Below are 17,604 nucleotides of genomic sequence, written 5' to 3'. Positions count from 1 at the left end.
GGTTATGTGCCCCATGACTCCGCTGGGTGATGTCCTCCATGACACCGCTGGGTGATGTGCTCCATGACACAGTTGGGTGATGTGCTCTATGACACCACTGGGTGATGTCCTCAATGACACCGCTGGGTGATGTGCTCCATGACACCGCTGGGTGATGTGCTCCATGACACCGCTGGGTGATATCCTCCATGAAACTGCTGGGTGATGCGCTCCATGATACCGCTGGATGATGTGCTCCATGACACCGCTGGGTGATGTGCTCCATGACACCGCTGGGTGATATCCTCCGTGATACCGCTGGGTGATGTGCTCCATGATACCGCTGGGTGATGTGCTCTGTTACACCGCTGGGTGATCTGCCTAATGACACCTCTGGGTGATATGCTCTATGACACCTCTGGGTGATGTGTTCCATGACACCTCTGGGTGATGTGCTCTATGACACCGCTGGGTGATATCCTCCATGATACCGCTGGGTGATGCGCTCCATGATACCGCTGGTTGATGTCCTCCATGACACCGCTGGTTGATGTCCTCCATGACACCGCTGGGTGATGTGCTCCATGACACCACTGGGTCATCTGCTTAATGACACCTCTGGGTGATGTGCTCTATGACACCTCTGGGTGATGTGTTCTATGACACCGCTGGTTGATGTGCTCCATGACACTGCTGGGTGATGTGCTCCATGACACCGCTGGGTGATGTCCTCCATGATACCACTGGGTGATGTGCGTAATGACACCTCTGGGTAATGAGCTTCGTAACACCACTGATTGATGCGCTCCATGACACTGCTAGGTTATGTGCTCCATGACCCCGCTGGGTGATGTGCTCCATGACTCCGCTGGGTGATGTGCTCCATGACACCGCTGGGTGATGTCCTCCATGACACCGCTGGGTAATGTGCTCCATGACACTGCTAGGTTATGTGCTCCATGATACCACTGGGTGATGTCCTCCATGACACCGCTGGGTGATGTGCTCCTTGGCACTGCTAGGTTACGTGCTCCATGACTCCGCTGGGTGATGTCCTCCATGACACCACTGGGTGATGTGCTCCATGACACCGCTGGGTGATGTGCTCCATGATACCACTGGGTGATGTCCTCCATGACACCGCTGGGTGATGTGCTCCATGACACTGCTAGGTTATGTGCTCCATGACTCTGCTGGGTGATGTGCTCCATGACACCGCTGGGTGATCTCCTACATGACACCGCGGGGTGATGTGCTCCATGACACTGCTAGGTTATGTGCCCCATGACTCCGCTGGGTGATGTCCTCCATGACACCGCTGGGTGATGTGCTCCATGACACTGCTGGGTGATGTGCTCCATGACACCGCTGGGTGATGTCCTCGGTGATACCACTGGCTGATGTGCTTAATGACACCTCTGGGTAATGAGCTTCGTAACACCACTGATTGATGCGCTCCATGACACTGCTAGGTTATGTGCTCCATGACTCCGCTGGGTGATGTGCTCTATGACACCGCTGGGTGATGTCCTCCATGACACCGCTGGGTGATGTGCTCCATGACACCGCTGGGTGATGTGCTCCATGACACTTCTGGGTGATGTCCTCCATGAAATCGCTGGGTGATGTGCTCTATGACACCGCTGGGTGATGTGTTCCATGACACCGCTGGGTGATGTGTTCCATGACACCGCTGGGTGATGTGCTTAATGACACCTCTGGGTGATTCGCTCCGTGACACCACTGGGTGACGTGCTCCATGACACCTCTGGGTGATGTGCTCTATGACACCGCTGGGTGATATCCTCCATGATACCGCTGGGTGATGCGCTTCATGATACCGCTGGGTGATGTCCTCCATGACACCGCTGGGTGATGTGCTCCATGACACCACTGGGTGATCTGCTTAATGACACCTCTGGGTGATGTGCTCTATGACATCTCTGGGTGATGTGTTCTATGACACCGCTGGTTGATGTGGTCCATGACACTGCTGGGTGATGTGCTCCATGACACCGCTGGGTGATGTGTTCCATGACACCGCTGGGTGATGTGCTTAATGACACCTCTGGGTGATTCGCTCCGTGACACCACTGGGTGACGTGCTCCATGACACCTCTGGGTGATGTGCTCTATGACACCGCTGGGTGATATCCTCCATGATACCGCTGGGTGATGCGCTTCATGATACCGCTGGGTGATGTCCTCCATGACACCGCTGGGTGATGTGCTCCATGACACCACTGGGTGATCTGCTTAATGACACCTCTGGGTGATGTGCTCTATGACATCTCTGGGTGATGTGTTCTATGACACCGCTGGTTGATGTGGTCCATGACACTGCTGGGTGATGTGCTCCATGACACCGCTGGGTGATGTCCTCCATGATACCACTGGGTGATGTGCGTAATGACACCTCTGGGTAATGAGCTTCGTAACACCACTGATTGATGCGCTCCATGACACTGCTAGGTTATGTGCTCCATGACCCCGCTGGGTGATGTGCTCCATGACTCCGCTGGGTGATGTGCTCCATGACACCGCTGGGTGATGTGCTCCATGACACTGCTAGGTTATGTGCTCCATGATACCACTGGGTGATGTCCTCCATGACACCGCTTGGTGATGTGCTCCATGACACTGCTAGGTTATGTGCTCCATGACTCTGCTAGGTTATGTGCTCCATGATACCACTGGGTGATGTCCTCCATGACACCGCTTGGTGATGTCCTCCATGACACCGCTGGGTGATGTGCTCCATGACACTGCTAGGTTATGTGCTCCATGATACCACTGGGTGATGTCCTCCATGACACCGCTTGGTGATGTGCTCCATGACACTGCTAGGTTATGTGCTCCATGACTCTGCTGGGTGATGTCCTCCATGACACCGCTGGGTGATGTGCTCCATGACACCGCTGGGTGATGTGCTCCATGATACCACTGGGTGATGTCCTCCATGACACCGCTGGGTGATGTGCTCCATGACACTGCTAGGTTATATGCTCCATGACTCTGCTGGGTGATGTTCTCCATGACACCGCTGGGTGATGTCCTCCATGACACCGCGGGGTGATGTGCTCCATGACACTGCTAGGTTATGTGCCCCATGACTCCGCTGGGTGATGTCCTCCATGACACCGCTGGGTGATGTGCTCCATGACACTGCTGGGTGATGTGCTCCATGACACCGCTGGGTGATGTCCTCGATGATACCACTGGGTGATGTGCTTAATGACACCTCTGGGTAATGAGCTTCGTAACACCACCGATTGATGTGCTCCATGACACTGCTAGGTTATGTGCTCCATGACTCCGCTGGGTGATGTGCTCTATGACACCGCTGGGTGATGTCCTCCATGACACCGCTGGGTGATGTGCTCCATGACACCGCTGGGTGATGTGCTCCATGACACCGCTGGGTGATGTGCTCCATGACACCGCTGGGTGATGTGCTCCATGACATCGCTGGGTGATGTGCTCTATGACACCGCTGGGTGATGTGTTCCATGACACCGCTGGGTGATGTGTTCCATGACACCGCTGGGTGATGTGCTTAATGACACCTCTGGGTGATTCGCTCCGTGACACAACTGGGTGACGTGCTCCATGACACCGCTGGGTTATGTGTTCCATGACACCGCTGGGTGATGTTCTTAATACACCTCTGGGTGATTCGCTCCGTGACACCACTGATTGATGTGCTCCATGACACGGCTGGGTGATGTCCTCGATGACACCGTTGGTTGATGTCCTCCATGACACCGCTGGGTGATGCGCTTTGTTACACCGCTGGGTGATGCGCTCAGTAACACCGCTGATTGAGGCGCTCCATGTCACAGTTGGGTGATGTGCTCTATGACACCACTGGGTGATGTGCTCTATGACACCGCTGGGTGATGTGCTCCATGACACCGCTGGGTGATGTTCTCCATGACACCGCTGGGTGATATCCTCCATGAAACTGCTGGGTGATATTCTCCATGATACCGCTGGGTGATGTGCTCCATGATACCGCTGGGTGATGTGCTCTGTTACACCGCTGGATGATGCGCTCCATGACACCGCTGAGTTATCTGCTTAATGACACCTCTGGGTGATGTGCTCTATGACACCTCTGGGTGATGTGTTCCATGACACCTCTGGGTGATGTGTTCCATGACACCGCTGGGTGATGTCCTCGATGATACCACTGGGTGATGTGCTTAATGACACCTCTGGGTAATGAGCTTCGTAACACCACCGATTGATGTGCTCCATGACACTGCTAGGTTATGTGCTCCATGACTCCGCTGGGTGATGTGCTCTATGACACCGCTGGGTGATGTCCTCCATGACACCGCTGGGTGATGTGCTCCATGACACCGCTGGGTGATGTGCTCCATGACACCGCTGGGTGATGTGCTCCATGACATCGCTGGGTGATGTGCTCTATGACACCGCTGGGTGATGTGTTCCATGACACCGCTGGGTGATGTGTTCCATGACACCGCTGGGTGATGTGCTTAATGACACCTCTGGGTGATTCGCTCCGTGACACAACTGGGTGACGTGCTCCATGACACCGCTGGGTTATGTGTTCCATGACACCGCTGGGTGATGTTCTTAATACACCTCTGGGTGATTCGCTCCGTGACACCACTGATTGATGTGCTCCATGACACGGCTGGGTGATGTCCTCGATGACACCGTTGGTTGATGTCCTCCATGACACTGCTGGGTGATGCGCTTTGTTACACCGCTGGGTGATGCGCTCAGTAACACCGCTGATTGAGGCGCTCCATGTCACAGTTGGGTGATGTGCTCTATGACACCACTGGGTGATGTGCTCTATGACACCGCTGGGTGATGTGCTCCATGACACCGCTGGGTGATGTTCTCCATGACACCGCTGGGTGATATCCTCCATGAAACTGCTGGGTGATATTCTCCATGATACCGCTGGGTGATGTGCTCCATGATACCGCTGGGTGATGTGCTCTGTTACACCGCTGGATGATGCGCTCCATGACACCGCTGAGTTATCTGCTTAATGACACCTCTGGGTGATGTGCTCTATGACACCTCTGGGTGATGTGTTCCATGACACCTCTGGGTGATGTGCTCTATGACACCCCTGGGTGATGCGCTTTGTTACACCGCTGGGTGATGCGCTCAGTAACACCGCTGATTGAGGCGCTCCATGTCACAGTTGGGTGATGTGCTCTATGACACCACTGGGTGATGTGCTCTATGACACCGCTGGGTGATGTGCTCCATGACACCGCTGGGTGATGTTCTCCATGACACCGCTGGGTGATATCCTCCATGAAACTGCTGGGTGATATTCTCCATGATACCGCTGGGTGATGTGCTCCATGATACCGCTGGGTGATGTGCTCTGTTACACCGCTGGATGATGCGCTCCATGACACCGCTGGGTTATCTGCTTAATGACACCTCTGGGTGATGTGCTCTATGACACCTCTGGGTGATGTGTTCCATGACACCTCTGGGTGATGTGCTCTATGACACCGCTGGGTGATATCCTCCATGATACCACTGGGTGATGTGCTTAATGACACCTCTGGGTAATGAGCTTCGTAAAACCACTGATTGATGTGCTCCATGACACTGCTAGGTTATGTGCCCCATGACCCCGCTGGGTGATGTGCTCTATGACACCGCTGGGTGATATCCTCCATGATACCGCTGGGTGATGCGCTCCATGATACCACTGGGTGATGTCCTCCATGACACCGCTGGGTGATGTGCTCCATGACACCACTTGGTGATCTGCTTAATGATACCACTGGGTGATGTGCTCTATGACATCTCTGGGTGATGTGTTCCATGACACCACTGGGTGATGTGCTCCATGACACCGCTGGGTGATGTGCTCCATGACACCGCTGGGTGATGTGTTCCATGACACATCTGGGTGATGTGTTCTATGACACCGCTGGGTGATGTGCTCCATGACACCGCTGGGTGATGTGCTCCATGACACCGCTGGGTGATGTCCTCCATGATACCACTGGGTGATGTGCTTAATGACACCTCTGGGTAATGAGCTTCGTAACAGCACTGATTGATGCGCTCCATGACACTGCTAGGTTATGCGCTGCCACCTGGTGACCCCCGAACAGATCCTGCCGAATGTGCTGTGCCCCGTGCTGGCCGCCGACAACTCCGAGACCCTGTGCCAGATGGCCCGAATCCCCTTCGAGTGGGGAGGGGTGTCAGGCATGCTAAAGGTAACCGTCCGGGACGACGCCCCCGTGGACTGCCTCCTCGGAAACGATCTCGAGAGTTCCCCCTGGGCCCAAGTCGAGCGGAGAGAGCATCTGGGGATGCTGGGACTACCCGAGTGGGTTTGTGTGACAACCCGATCCATGGCAGCCCGGGCCCCGGCGCCAGCGGAGGCCACCCCGACCGAAGAACAGGAATGGCCCACGCCTCCGCCGCCCGCCATCGATGAAGAAATAGGCCTTGCGCCCGGGTCACCAGGGCCCAACCGCGAAGACATCACCGAGCTCGGCAACATCCCTGAACTAAGCCAATGGCGCCAGGAAGGTGGTCCCACCCGAGAACAATTCCGGCAGGAACAGAGGACCTGTCCCTCCCTCGAAGGGACCCGGCAGCAAGCCGCAGCTCAAGCCGCCGGGGACACATCGGGGTCCCACTGGGTCTACTGGGACCACGACCTCCTATACAGTGAACAGACAATTGCTGAACTGGGGGCCAGCCGAGTGTTGGTGGTCCCCCTACGATTCAGAGACTTCCTCCTAAACCTGGCACACGACGTGCCCCTCGCCGGGCACCTGGGGCAGGACAAAACTTACAGCCGCCTGGTGACCCACTTCTACTGGCCCAAGATGCGCAACGATGTGAGCAATCACTGTAGGACCTGTCCGACCTGTCAAGCCAGCGGGAAGAGCGGGGGAAAGGTCAAGGCCCCGCTCCAACCCTTTCCCGTGGTGACAACCCCTTCGAGCGAGTGGGGATCGACATCGTGGGGCCCCTGGACCCCCGCACCTCACAGGGACACCGCTTCATCCTCGTCCTGGTGGACCACGCCACCCGCTACCCAGAAGCCATCCCCCTCCGTACCATAACAGCCCCAGTGGTGGGCCGAGCACTAATGGGAATCTTCTCCCGAGTGGGATTTCCCCGAGAGGTCGTGAGTGATCGGGGCACAAACTTTATATCGAAATATATGCGGTCCCTGTGGCAACAATGCAGGGTCACATATAAGTTCACCACCCCGTATCACCCCCAAGGGAATGGACTTGTGGAGCGGTTTAACAGAACACTCAAGGGGATGATCAAGGGCCTAGAAGAAGCCCTGCGCCGCAAATGGGACGTCCTGCTACCATGCCTCCTGTTTGCCTATCGGGAGGTACCTCAGAAGTCCCTGGGGTGCAGCCCCTTTGAACTATTGTATGGACACCCTGTCCGAGGTCCCCTCAGCCTGGTCAAAGAAGGCTGGGAGAATACAGTCCGAGATGCCCCGCCAGATGTCTACCGGTACCTCCTGACCCTCCAGAACCAGACTCGGAGGTTCCGGGAACTTGCCGAGGCCAATCTGGAGGCCAGTCAGGAGGAGATGAAACGCTGGTATGACCAGAACGCCTCGTCCATCGAGTTCGAGCCGGGCCAACAAGTCTGGGTCATGTCCCCGGTCGAACCCTGCGCCCTCCAGGACAAATGGACGGGGCCCTTCAAAGTGGTGGAGCGCAAGAGCCCCGTCACCTATCTGGTGGACATGGAGTCCCCCAGGAACCCCCTCCGGGTCCTGCATGCCAACCGGCTCAAGCCTCACTTTGCCCGCACGGAGCTGAGCCTGCTGCTAGCTACGGATGACGGGGCCGAAGACGACTCCGAGCCCCTGCCCGACCTCCTGAAGTACTCGGAAAAAGATGGCTCCATCGAGGGAGTCCCCCTCTCCTCCGCCCTGACCCCCGAACAGCGCCAGGACTGCCAAGAGCTGTTGGGGCAGTTTGCGGACCTGTTTTCACTCACTCCCGGGGTCATGCAGTGGTGTGTCCATGATGTCGACACCGGGGACAGCCCGCCCATGCGACACCGGGCCTACCGAGTTCCCGACCGAGTCCGGGCCTGCATCCAGTCCGAAGTTGCCAAGATGCTCGCCCTGGGAGTGGTCGAGCCCTCAGACAGTCCCTGGGACAGTCCAGTTGTCCTGGTCCCTAAAGCCGCCGCCCCCGGCGCCCCTCCAGAGCTCCGGTTTTGTGTCGACTACCGGGGACTGAATGCCGTTACCAGAACCGACGCCCATCCCAACCCCCGGGCGGATGAACTGATCGATCGCCTGGGGGCCGCCAGATACCTCAGCACCTTCGACCTCACGGCCGGATATTGGCAGATCGGACTCACCCCCGGGGCCCAAGAACGATCCGCCTTCTCGACCCCCGATGGCCACTTCCAATTCAAGGTGATGCCCTTCAGCATGAAAAACGCCCCCGCTACCTTCCAGAGACTAGTGAGAGGCTAGAAGAGTTCAGTGCCGCATACTTGGACGATATTGCGGTATACAGCCTCCACTGGGACGAACACTTGAGGACCCTATGGGAGGTCCTGTCAGCCCTCCGGCGGGCCGGACTAACAGTGAAAGCAAGCAAGTGCCAGATAGGCCAAGGGTCCGCGACCTATCTGGGGCACCAAGTGGGGAGCGGCCAGGTGGCTCCTCTCCAGCCCAAGATTGACGCCATCGTGGCCTGGGAACCCCCGGTCACCCAGACAGCAGTCCGAGCCTTCCTGGGGCTCACTGGATATTATCGGCGCTTCATAAAAGACTATGGGAGCATTGTGGGGCCCTTCACAGAACTGACCTCCAAAAGGCAACCACAGAAAGTACACTGGACCCCCGAGTGTCAGACGGCCTTCGAGACTCTAAAGGCCGCCATGTGCACCGCCCCTGTGCTCCAGGCCCCTGACTACAGCCGAGAGTTTGTGGTCCAAACCGACGCCTCGGAGCACGGCATCGGGGCGGTCCTGTCGTAAGTTAACCCCGAAGGGGTTGACCAACCGGTGGCCTTCATCAGCCGGCGGCTGCTGGCGCGAGAACAACGGTGGAGCACCATCGAAAGAGAAGCCTTCGCCGTTGTTTGGGCTCTAAAGAAACTCCGGCCCTACCTCTTCGGCACCCACTTCAGGGTACAGACCGACCACCGGCCCCTGCGGTGGCTGATGCAGATGCGTGGTGAGAACCCGAAGCTGCTGCGATGGTCCATCTCCCTGCAAGGGATGAACTTCACTGTGGAACATCGCCCTGGCAACGACCACGCCAACGCTGAAGGCCTGTCCCGCTTCTTCCGCCTCGACGAGGAGAGTCCCCAAGAAGATGGATGACTCTCCCCGCCTTCCGCTGGAGGGGACGTGTGTTGGACCAGGCCTTGTGGCGTGGTCCTACCCCTCCCGCATGGCAGGCCCTGGACGACATCGGCCCTCCATCGACCCGCTGTCGCCCCCCGGACACCACCCTCAACGAACTCTCGACGAGAGCCGCCCCCTGGCAAACCCCGGCTCTCCCCCTCTGGAACCCGGCTTGCCCCAACTCTGCAAGTCCGGTCACCACCCCGGGCCACCCTTTCAGGCCCGACTCCATCTTGGGCCCATCGCGTCCCGAGCACGTGGCCTCGGCCCGACCCCGGCCGCAGCGAAGCCCCGACATCGTGGCACCAAGATCAACCCAGGTGGTAAAGTGGCCACTTGGCGGATCCCGGAGAAGAGGAGTTTCGATGGCCCTCCAGCCGCCCCCGGACGCCTGGTATCGATCGCCCTCCGGCCTCCCTGGGCGCTGGCTCCACCCCCCTGCTGGGTGTCTGGACACCTTCATCCCGGCCCCTCTGCCCCCCAGGCGCGAGGGTCCGGACATCAAAGGACTCCAGTCCTATATCTGGGCCAGCCCTGGATCAGGAAGTCAGTTGTATCTGGGAGTCGAAGCCCTGCTGACCTCGTCGCGGCTGATCCTGATAAGAACTCTTGAACCTGGAACCTCTGAGCCAAGCTGAACCATCCGCCGAGCCCTGCTGACGCTGTCGCGGCTCCACTAAGCTGAACCATCCTATGAGCCCTGCTGACGCTGTCGCGGCTCCACTACGCTGAACCATCCGCCGAGCCCTGCCGACACTGTCGCGGCTCTACCAAGCTGAACCATCTTCGGAGCCCTGCTGACGCTGTCGCGGCTCCCGGCACCCCCCAGCACAAGGATTGAGAGCTGTGCGCAGGGTTTCCTAGTACCCGCTGGTACCAAAACTGTCCCGCTACCCCCTTCCCCGGACATTGAGACTTTGTTGGGATCCCCCGATCCCCCCTGTACATATTGCTGCGGAACCTTGCCTTTATTCCTTATATAAAGACTCTTAAATCTACCCTTGTGTGGTGTCTCTCTGTGGTGGTGTGATTGCTCGGCTGTTACGATAGTAGGAGAGGAGCCTCGCCAAAGAGGCCTCTCGACGGCGCTCGGCCAATTCCATACGGAAAGGTGGGTTTCGGGGCGGCAGTCAGACATCTTCTGTCTCCCCTGGAATCGCCTTTCTAACAGTGATGCGCTCCATGACACGGCTGGGTGATGTGCTCCATGACACCTCTGGGTCCATGAGAACAATGGATGCGGGGCAGGTGCAATGCACTCATACAGGCAGAACTCACACACAGCCTCAAATGTACATCAGTGAAGGTGCCAGAGATCCCAGGTCCTATGTGACTCTTTGAGCTAGTCCGGGGGTTTTGGCCCAAGCCTTTATTTACATTTACTTATAACTACATAAGCAAAATGAAAAGTCCCAGAATACAAAGTTTTGTTGGCTTCACTGCTGGATCTAGCTGAAGTGTTCCACATAACATAACATGGCTCTAAATATCAGATGTTTATTATCACCCAATTCAATGGTACTCATTTTATCGACCTCGGAAGCATAAACGGCTGATTCGACCAATTGGGATTTGAACCTGTGACTATGAGGCCGAACACAGATCCCTACAATGGACACTTTAGTGCGCTAAGCCACCAGACACAGAATAACATGATATGGGACTCCTGCTAGATAGGTACATGAGAGGATGGGAAATGCATGGATAGACACTAACAAATAAATAATGTTCCTCTTTACGTTGAAAATGTAATTGGGTTTTGATTTGCAGCTAGGTTTCCAGCTTTCAGGCGTTTCACAGTATATCATAAGAAATTCTGAAAACTCTCCTAAGCATTAATCCATTGTTGTGGGGTGTGAGAAAGATACGAGACCCCCTGGACCATATCACTGTAATGCAGTGTATGTCATGACTCAAATGATGTCTGTGAAGACAGGATTTCCCTTTAGTATTTATCAACTCAAACATCAGAAACGATGACAGAGCTCTGCTATATTACAGAGGAATGGGAAGAAAGCTACGCTACATTACAGAAGCATGGCGACAGAGCAATGCTACATTACAGAAGCATGGTGACAGAGCTTAGCTACATTACAGAAGCATGGTGACAGAGCTACGCTCCATAACAGAAGCATGGCGACAGAGCTACGCTCCATTACAGAAGCATGGTGACAGAGCTACCCTCCATTACAGAAGCATGGCGACAGAGCTATGCTACATTACAGAAGCATGGCGACAGAGTTATGATCCATTACAGAAGCGTGGTGACAGAGCTACGCTACATTACAGAAGCATGGCGACAGAGCAACGCTACATTACAACAGCATGGGGACAGAGCTAAACTGAATTACAGAAGCATGGCGACAGAGCTTAGCTACATTACAGAAGCATGGTGACAGAGCTTAGCTACATTACAGAAGCAATGGTGACAGAGCTACGCTCCATTACAGAAGCTTGGTGACATAGCTACGCTACATTACTGAAGTGGCGACAGAGCTACCCTACATTTCAGAAGCATGGCAACAGAGCTACGCTGCATTACATAAGCATGGCGACAGATCTACGCTCCATTACTTAAGTATGGTGACAGAGCTATGCTCCATTACAGAAGTATGGCAACAGTGCTACGCTCCATTTCGGAAGCATAGTGACAGACCTATGGTACATTACAGAAGCATGGGGACAGAGCTATGCTGTATTACAGAAGCATGGTGACGGAGCTACGCTCCATTACAGAAGCATGGCGACAGAGCTACGCTACCTTACAGAAGCATGGCGCAGAGCTAAGCTACATTACAGAAGCATGGTGACAGAGCTACGGTACCTTACAGAAGCATGGTGACAGAGCTACGCTCAATTACAGAATCATATTTGGGGTTCCTTTTTAATATTATATTTGCAAAAGAATTCGGCATATTAATGCCAAAGCAGAATGCATTAAGAAAATGTAGTGATACGTTACAAAATATATTTAGATCACTGCCTCTCATTATCTCACTCTCTCTGTTCTCCTCTGTTTCTCTCTATTTGGACTATTTATTTTCAAGTCTCTTCCACAATCTCTTTCTTTTTCCTTGTCTCTCCTGGCCCCATCATTCTGTGACAGAGCTAAGCTACATTACAGAAGCGTGGCGACAGAGCTACGCTCCATTACAGAAGCATGGTGACAGAGCTACGCTCCATTACAGAAGCATGGCGACAGAGCTACGCTTCATTACAGAAGCATGGTGACACACCTACGGTACATTAGAGAAGCATGGGAACAGAGCTACGCTCCATTACAGAAGCATGGTGGCAGAGCTATGTCCCATTACAGAAGCATGGCAACAGAGCTACTCTGCATTACAGAAGCATGACGACAGAGCTAAGCTACATTGCAGAAGCATGACCACAGAGCTACGCTCCATTACATCAGTACGGTGACAGAGCTACACTCCATTAAAGAAGCATGGCGACAGAGCTACGCTGCATTACAGAAGCATGGCGACAGAGCTAAGCTGCATTACAGAAGCATGGTGACAGAGCTACTGTACCTTACAGAAGCATGGCGACAGAACTAAGCTACATTACCAAAGCATGGTGAAAGAGCTACGCTACACTGCAGAAGCATGGCGACAGAGCTACGCTCCATTACAGAACCATGGCGACAGAGCTACGCTCCATTATAGAAGCATGGCGACAGAGCTACGCTCCATTACAGAAGCATGACGACAGGGCTACGCTCCATTACAGAAGTATGGTGACAGAGCTACCTTCCATTACAGAAGCATGGTGACAGAGCTACGGTACCTTACAGAAGCATGGTGACAGAGCTACGCTCCATTACAGAAGCATGGTGACAGAGCTACGCTCCAGTACAGAAGCATAGCGACAGAGCTACGCTTCATTACAGAAGCATGGCGACAGAGCTACGCTCCATTACAGAAGCATGGTGATAGAGCTACCCTCCATTACAGAAGCATGGTGACCGAGCTTCAGTACCTTACAGAAGCATGGTGACAGAGCTACGCTCCATTACAGAAGCATGGTGACAGAGCTACGCTCAATTACAGAATCATATTTGGGGTTCCTTTTTAATATCATATTTGCAAAAGAATTTGGCATATTAATGCCAAAGCAGAATGCAAAAAGAAAATTTAGTGATAAGTTACAAAATATATTTAGATCACTGCCTCTCATTGTCTCACTCTCTCTGTTTTCCTCTGTTTCTCTCTATTTGGAATATTTATTTTCAAGTCTCTTCCACAATCTCTTTCTTTTACCTTTTCTTTCCTGGCCCCATCATTCTGTTTCAGTCTCTTTCCATCTAGCTCCTCTCTTTCTGTCCCACTACACCTCTCTCCTACTCCCAGTCAGTATCCCATCCTCTTTTCTAATATATGTTATATTGTTTTCCAGTGTTAAGAGAAAACCTTTAGGCATGGATTTACTAAGGCTTTGCGTGGAGGAATTTGCCATAAAAGGATGCAAAGTCTCACATGGTAATTAATATCCAGAGGAAACGGTGTTTTGTGCTGGAAAATTACTCTTTTCTCACATAAAAATGCTTTGTTCTTCTTTGCATCACTGTGCATTAAGGGATGTGGTACTGGAGTGGATCAGAGCAAATACCCATAGGTTTTGGTGCAAAGTTTGATCTACGACGATAGCTAAACTGGGATTTATGTTAGTAACTAACGGTGCCTGGCAGCAGGAGTAAAACAAGCATTTGCAATGCAATAGGTCTCGCATTAATTAAGTTTGAGCTATTGGCATTGCTAAATATTGCAACACCAATTGCAACAAAAGTTTATAAATTGTAGTCCAAAAAAAGTGTATTTATTTTTGCAGCAATGGTGGCATGCTGCGCTTTAGATGAATATGTTTAAAAGTAAAGTGCACCATACTGCGATTGCTACAATAGTTAATTGTGGATGCGTTAACAATTGATGTGTGCCTTGATGGCTGGTGGTGTGTGTGCCTGTAGAAATTGTATATTGATGGCTGGTGGTGTGTGTGCCTGATGGAAGTGTGCACTGTGGGCTGGTGGTGTGTGTGCCTGGTGAAAGCATGCACTGACGGCTGGTTGTGTGTGTGTGTGCCTGGTGAAAGCGTGCACTGACGGCTGGTGGTGTGTGTGTGCCTGGTGAAAGCGTACACTGACGGCTGGTGGTGTGTGTGTGCCTGGTGAAAGTGTGCACTGATGTCTGGTGGTGTGTGCCTGGTGGAAACGTGCACTGACGTCTGTTGGTGTTTGTGCCCGGTGAAAGCGTGCACTGACAACTTATGGTGTCTGGTCTGGTGAAAGTGTGCACTGATGGTGTGGTTGTGTGTGTGTGTGTGGTTGTGTGTGTGGGTGTGGGTGTGGTTGTGGGGGTGGGGTTGTTGTGGGGTGGTGTGGGGGTGGTTGTGTTGTGGGGTGGTGTGTGTGTGGTTGTGGGGGTGTTGTGGGGTGGTGTGTGTGTGGTTGTTGGGGTTGTTGTGGGGTGGTGTGTGTGTGGTTGTGGTTTTTGGGTGGTGTGTGTGTATGTGGGGTGGTGTGTGTGGTTGTGGAGTGGTGTGGTTGTGGGTGTGGTTGTGGGGTGGTGTGTGTGTGTGGGTGTGGTTGTGTGGTGGTGTGTGTGTGGGTGTGGTTGTGGGGTGGTGTGGGTGTGGTTGTAGGGTGGTGTGTGTGGGTGTGGTTGTGGGGGGTGTCTGTGGTTGTGGGGTGGTGTGTGTGTGGGTGTGGGGTTGTTGTGGGGTGGTGTGTGTGTGGTTGTTGGGGTGTTGTGGGTGTGTGTATGGGTGTGGTTGTGGTTGTGGGGGTGTTGTGGGGTGGTGTGTGTGTGGTGGTGTGTGGAACAGGGTGCTGGTGAGAAGGAGTAGTTTCTGTCCTGTAACTCCAGTTCTGTAGTAGGGGTATCTCTGTTATAGTCATAATCTAGTGAATAGTCCCGCCCATGTGCGAGGACCCCAGCAATCAAAAATAATCTCTTAAATTGTCAGAAAATTGCAGAACTGCAAAGACACTTAAGAGAAAATTTAAAGACAAATAATGCAGCCTATATCCACAGGCTACACTGTCCAGTACTTCAACTAGAAAATTCCACCAAAAATCCACAAACAGCAAAGCCTGTCCAGATTTCCCTTGCTTCAACAGCAAATACCCTCAGAAATGATAGAGAGGAAGGCATGGACAGACAAGCCCCATAGGCTGCCATTATGTGGCTTAAATAGGATACTGTGCCTTTAAGAGAACTTTCCAGAACTTCTCCCAGTATCCCAGAATGCATAGCAGGTCCCTCTCACTTTCAGTTCTTTTTGAAGGCGTAACACGCCAGACCTGTCGCATTCCTTAAATGAACATCTCTCTCCACCGGGGAGGCGGGAGGGCGCTTATGACTATAACAGAGATACCCCTACTACAGAACTGGAGTTACAGGACAGAAACTACTCCTTCTGTAGTAGGGGATCTCTGTGTATAGTCATATTCTAGTGAATAGAATGGCAAGCCCATCCCCACACCAAAGCGGCGGTGGAGAAAAGAGAATTAACACCACTATTGTGCGAACAGATTTCGCAGCGAAGCCTGCCCAACCTGAGCGTCTGCCCTGGCATCAGTGTCCAGGCAGTAATGCTTAGCAAAGGTATGAACCGACTTCCAAGTGGCCGCCTTGCAGATTTCTGCAATCGGAACATTGCGGAGCAAGGCTGTCGTGGCAGCTTTGCCCCTGGTGGAATGAGGCTTAGGCTTACCTCCTAAGGTCTTATTAGCTTTTTGGTAACATAACTGTATGCAGGACACAATCCACCTAGAGATAGACTGCTTAGAGGTCGCAAGACCCGTCCTGACTGATCCATAATTGATAAACAATTGGTCAGACCTACGAATATCTTTGGTCTTATCCAGATAAAATTTCAATACCCTCCTAACATCCAGGGAATGTAACGACCTTTCCGCTGGAGATGAAGGATTCTGAAAAAACGTAGGCAAAGTTATGGTCTGGTTGACATGAAAATCAGAAATAACCTTGGGAAGAAATTTAGGGTGAGTACGCATAACAACCTTAGCAGCATGAAATACAGTATAAGGTTCTTGGCAACACAGAGCCTGAATTTCACTCACCCTGCGGGCCGATGTAATGGCCACAAGGAACGCCGCCTTCCAGGACAGGTGCTGCAACGAAGCCTTATGAATAGGCTCAAAAGGCTCCCTCGTCAACCTGGACAGCAGCACATTCAGTTCCCATGAAGGCGAAGGAAGCCGAACAGGAGGGAACACCTTCTTCAGGCCTTCCAAAAAATCTTTGATCACAGGGATCTGGAAGAAGGAAGTCTGCGAAGGACATTTCCTGTAGGCAGTCAAAGCAGCAAGATGAACCTTAATGGAATGGACATTAAGGCCAGACTGCGCCAACTGTAGAAGATAAGGAAGGATGACATCTTCCTTACATGTCGTCGGATCATAGTTCTTGGACTTGCACCAGATACAAAATCTCTTCCACTTGTACGCATAAGAAGTCCTAGTGGAAGGTCTCTTAGACTCCTTCAGTATGTCCATATAATCTGCAGGGAGATTCAAATGACCATATTGCACTATCTCAGGAGCCATGCTGCCAAACTCAAAGACGAGAGGTTGGGGTGCAACATCAGCCCCCCGAACTTCGTGAGAAGGTCCGGCCTGCACGGCAGCCGAATGTGAGGAAGGAGAGACCGGAGAAGCAGGTCCGTGAACCACCACTGCCTGGGCCATTCCGGGGCAATCAGTATCATCCGCGCCCTGGACCGGTACAGCTTGATGAGAACCGCCGGGATCAGGGGAATGGGTGGAAAAGCGTACAGAAAGCTGTTCGACCAGTTGATCCATAACGCATTCCCCAGCGTCCCCGGCTGGTAGTACCTGGAGGCGAAGTCTCGGCATTTGCTGTTTTCGGCGGTGGCGAACAGATCTACGTCTGGAGTCCCCCACCTTGCGAAGACTTCTCCTAGTACTTCGTAGTTTATGACCCATTCGTGGTTTTCCTGGATCAGTCTGCTCAGCGCGTCTGCCTGAACATTCTGCACACCTGGCAGATGGGTAGCCGTTATCGTCAGTCCTCGAGCCAGAAGCCAGTGCCAGATCGCCTGCGCCGCCTGCGACAGAGTGCGTGATCTCGAGCCCCCCTGCTTGTTGAGGTAATACATTGTGGTCATATTGTCCGTCTGTACAAGTAGAGAGTTGGTCTGGAAGGACGGGTGAAAGGCCTTCAGTGCCAAGTGAACAGCTCTGAGTTCCAGGAAATTGATGTGGTA

This window comes from Lissotriton helveticus, chromosome 2_1, assembly GCF_964261635.1.
Source record: "Lissotriton helveticus chromosome 2_1, aLisHel1.1, whole genome shotgun sequence".
Taxonomy (NCBI): Eukaryota; Metazoa; Chordata; class Amphibia; order Caudata; family Salamandridae; genus Lissotriton; species Lissotriton helveticus.
The sequence above is the reverse complement of the archived record's forward strand: the minus strand, read 5'-3'. Positions refer to the sequence as shown.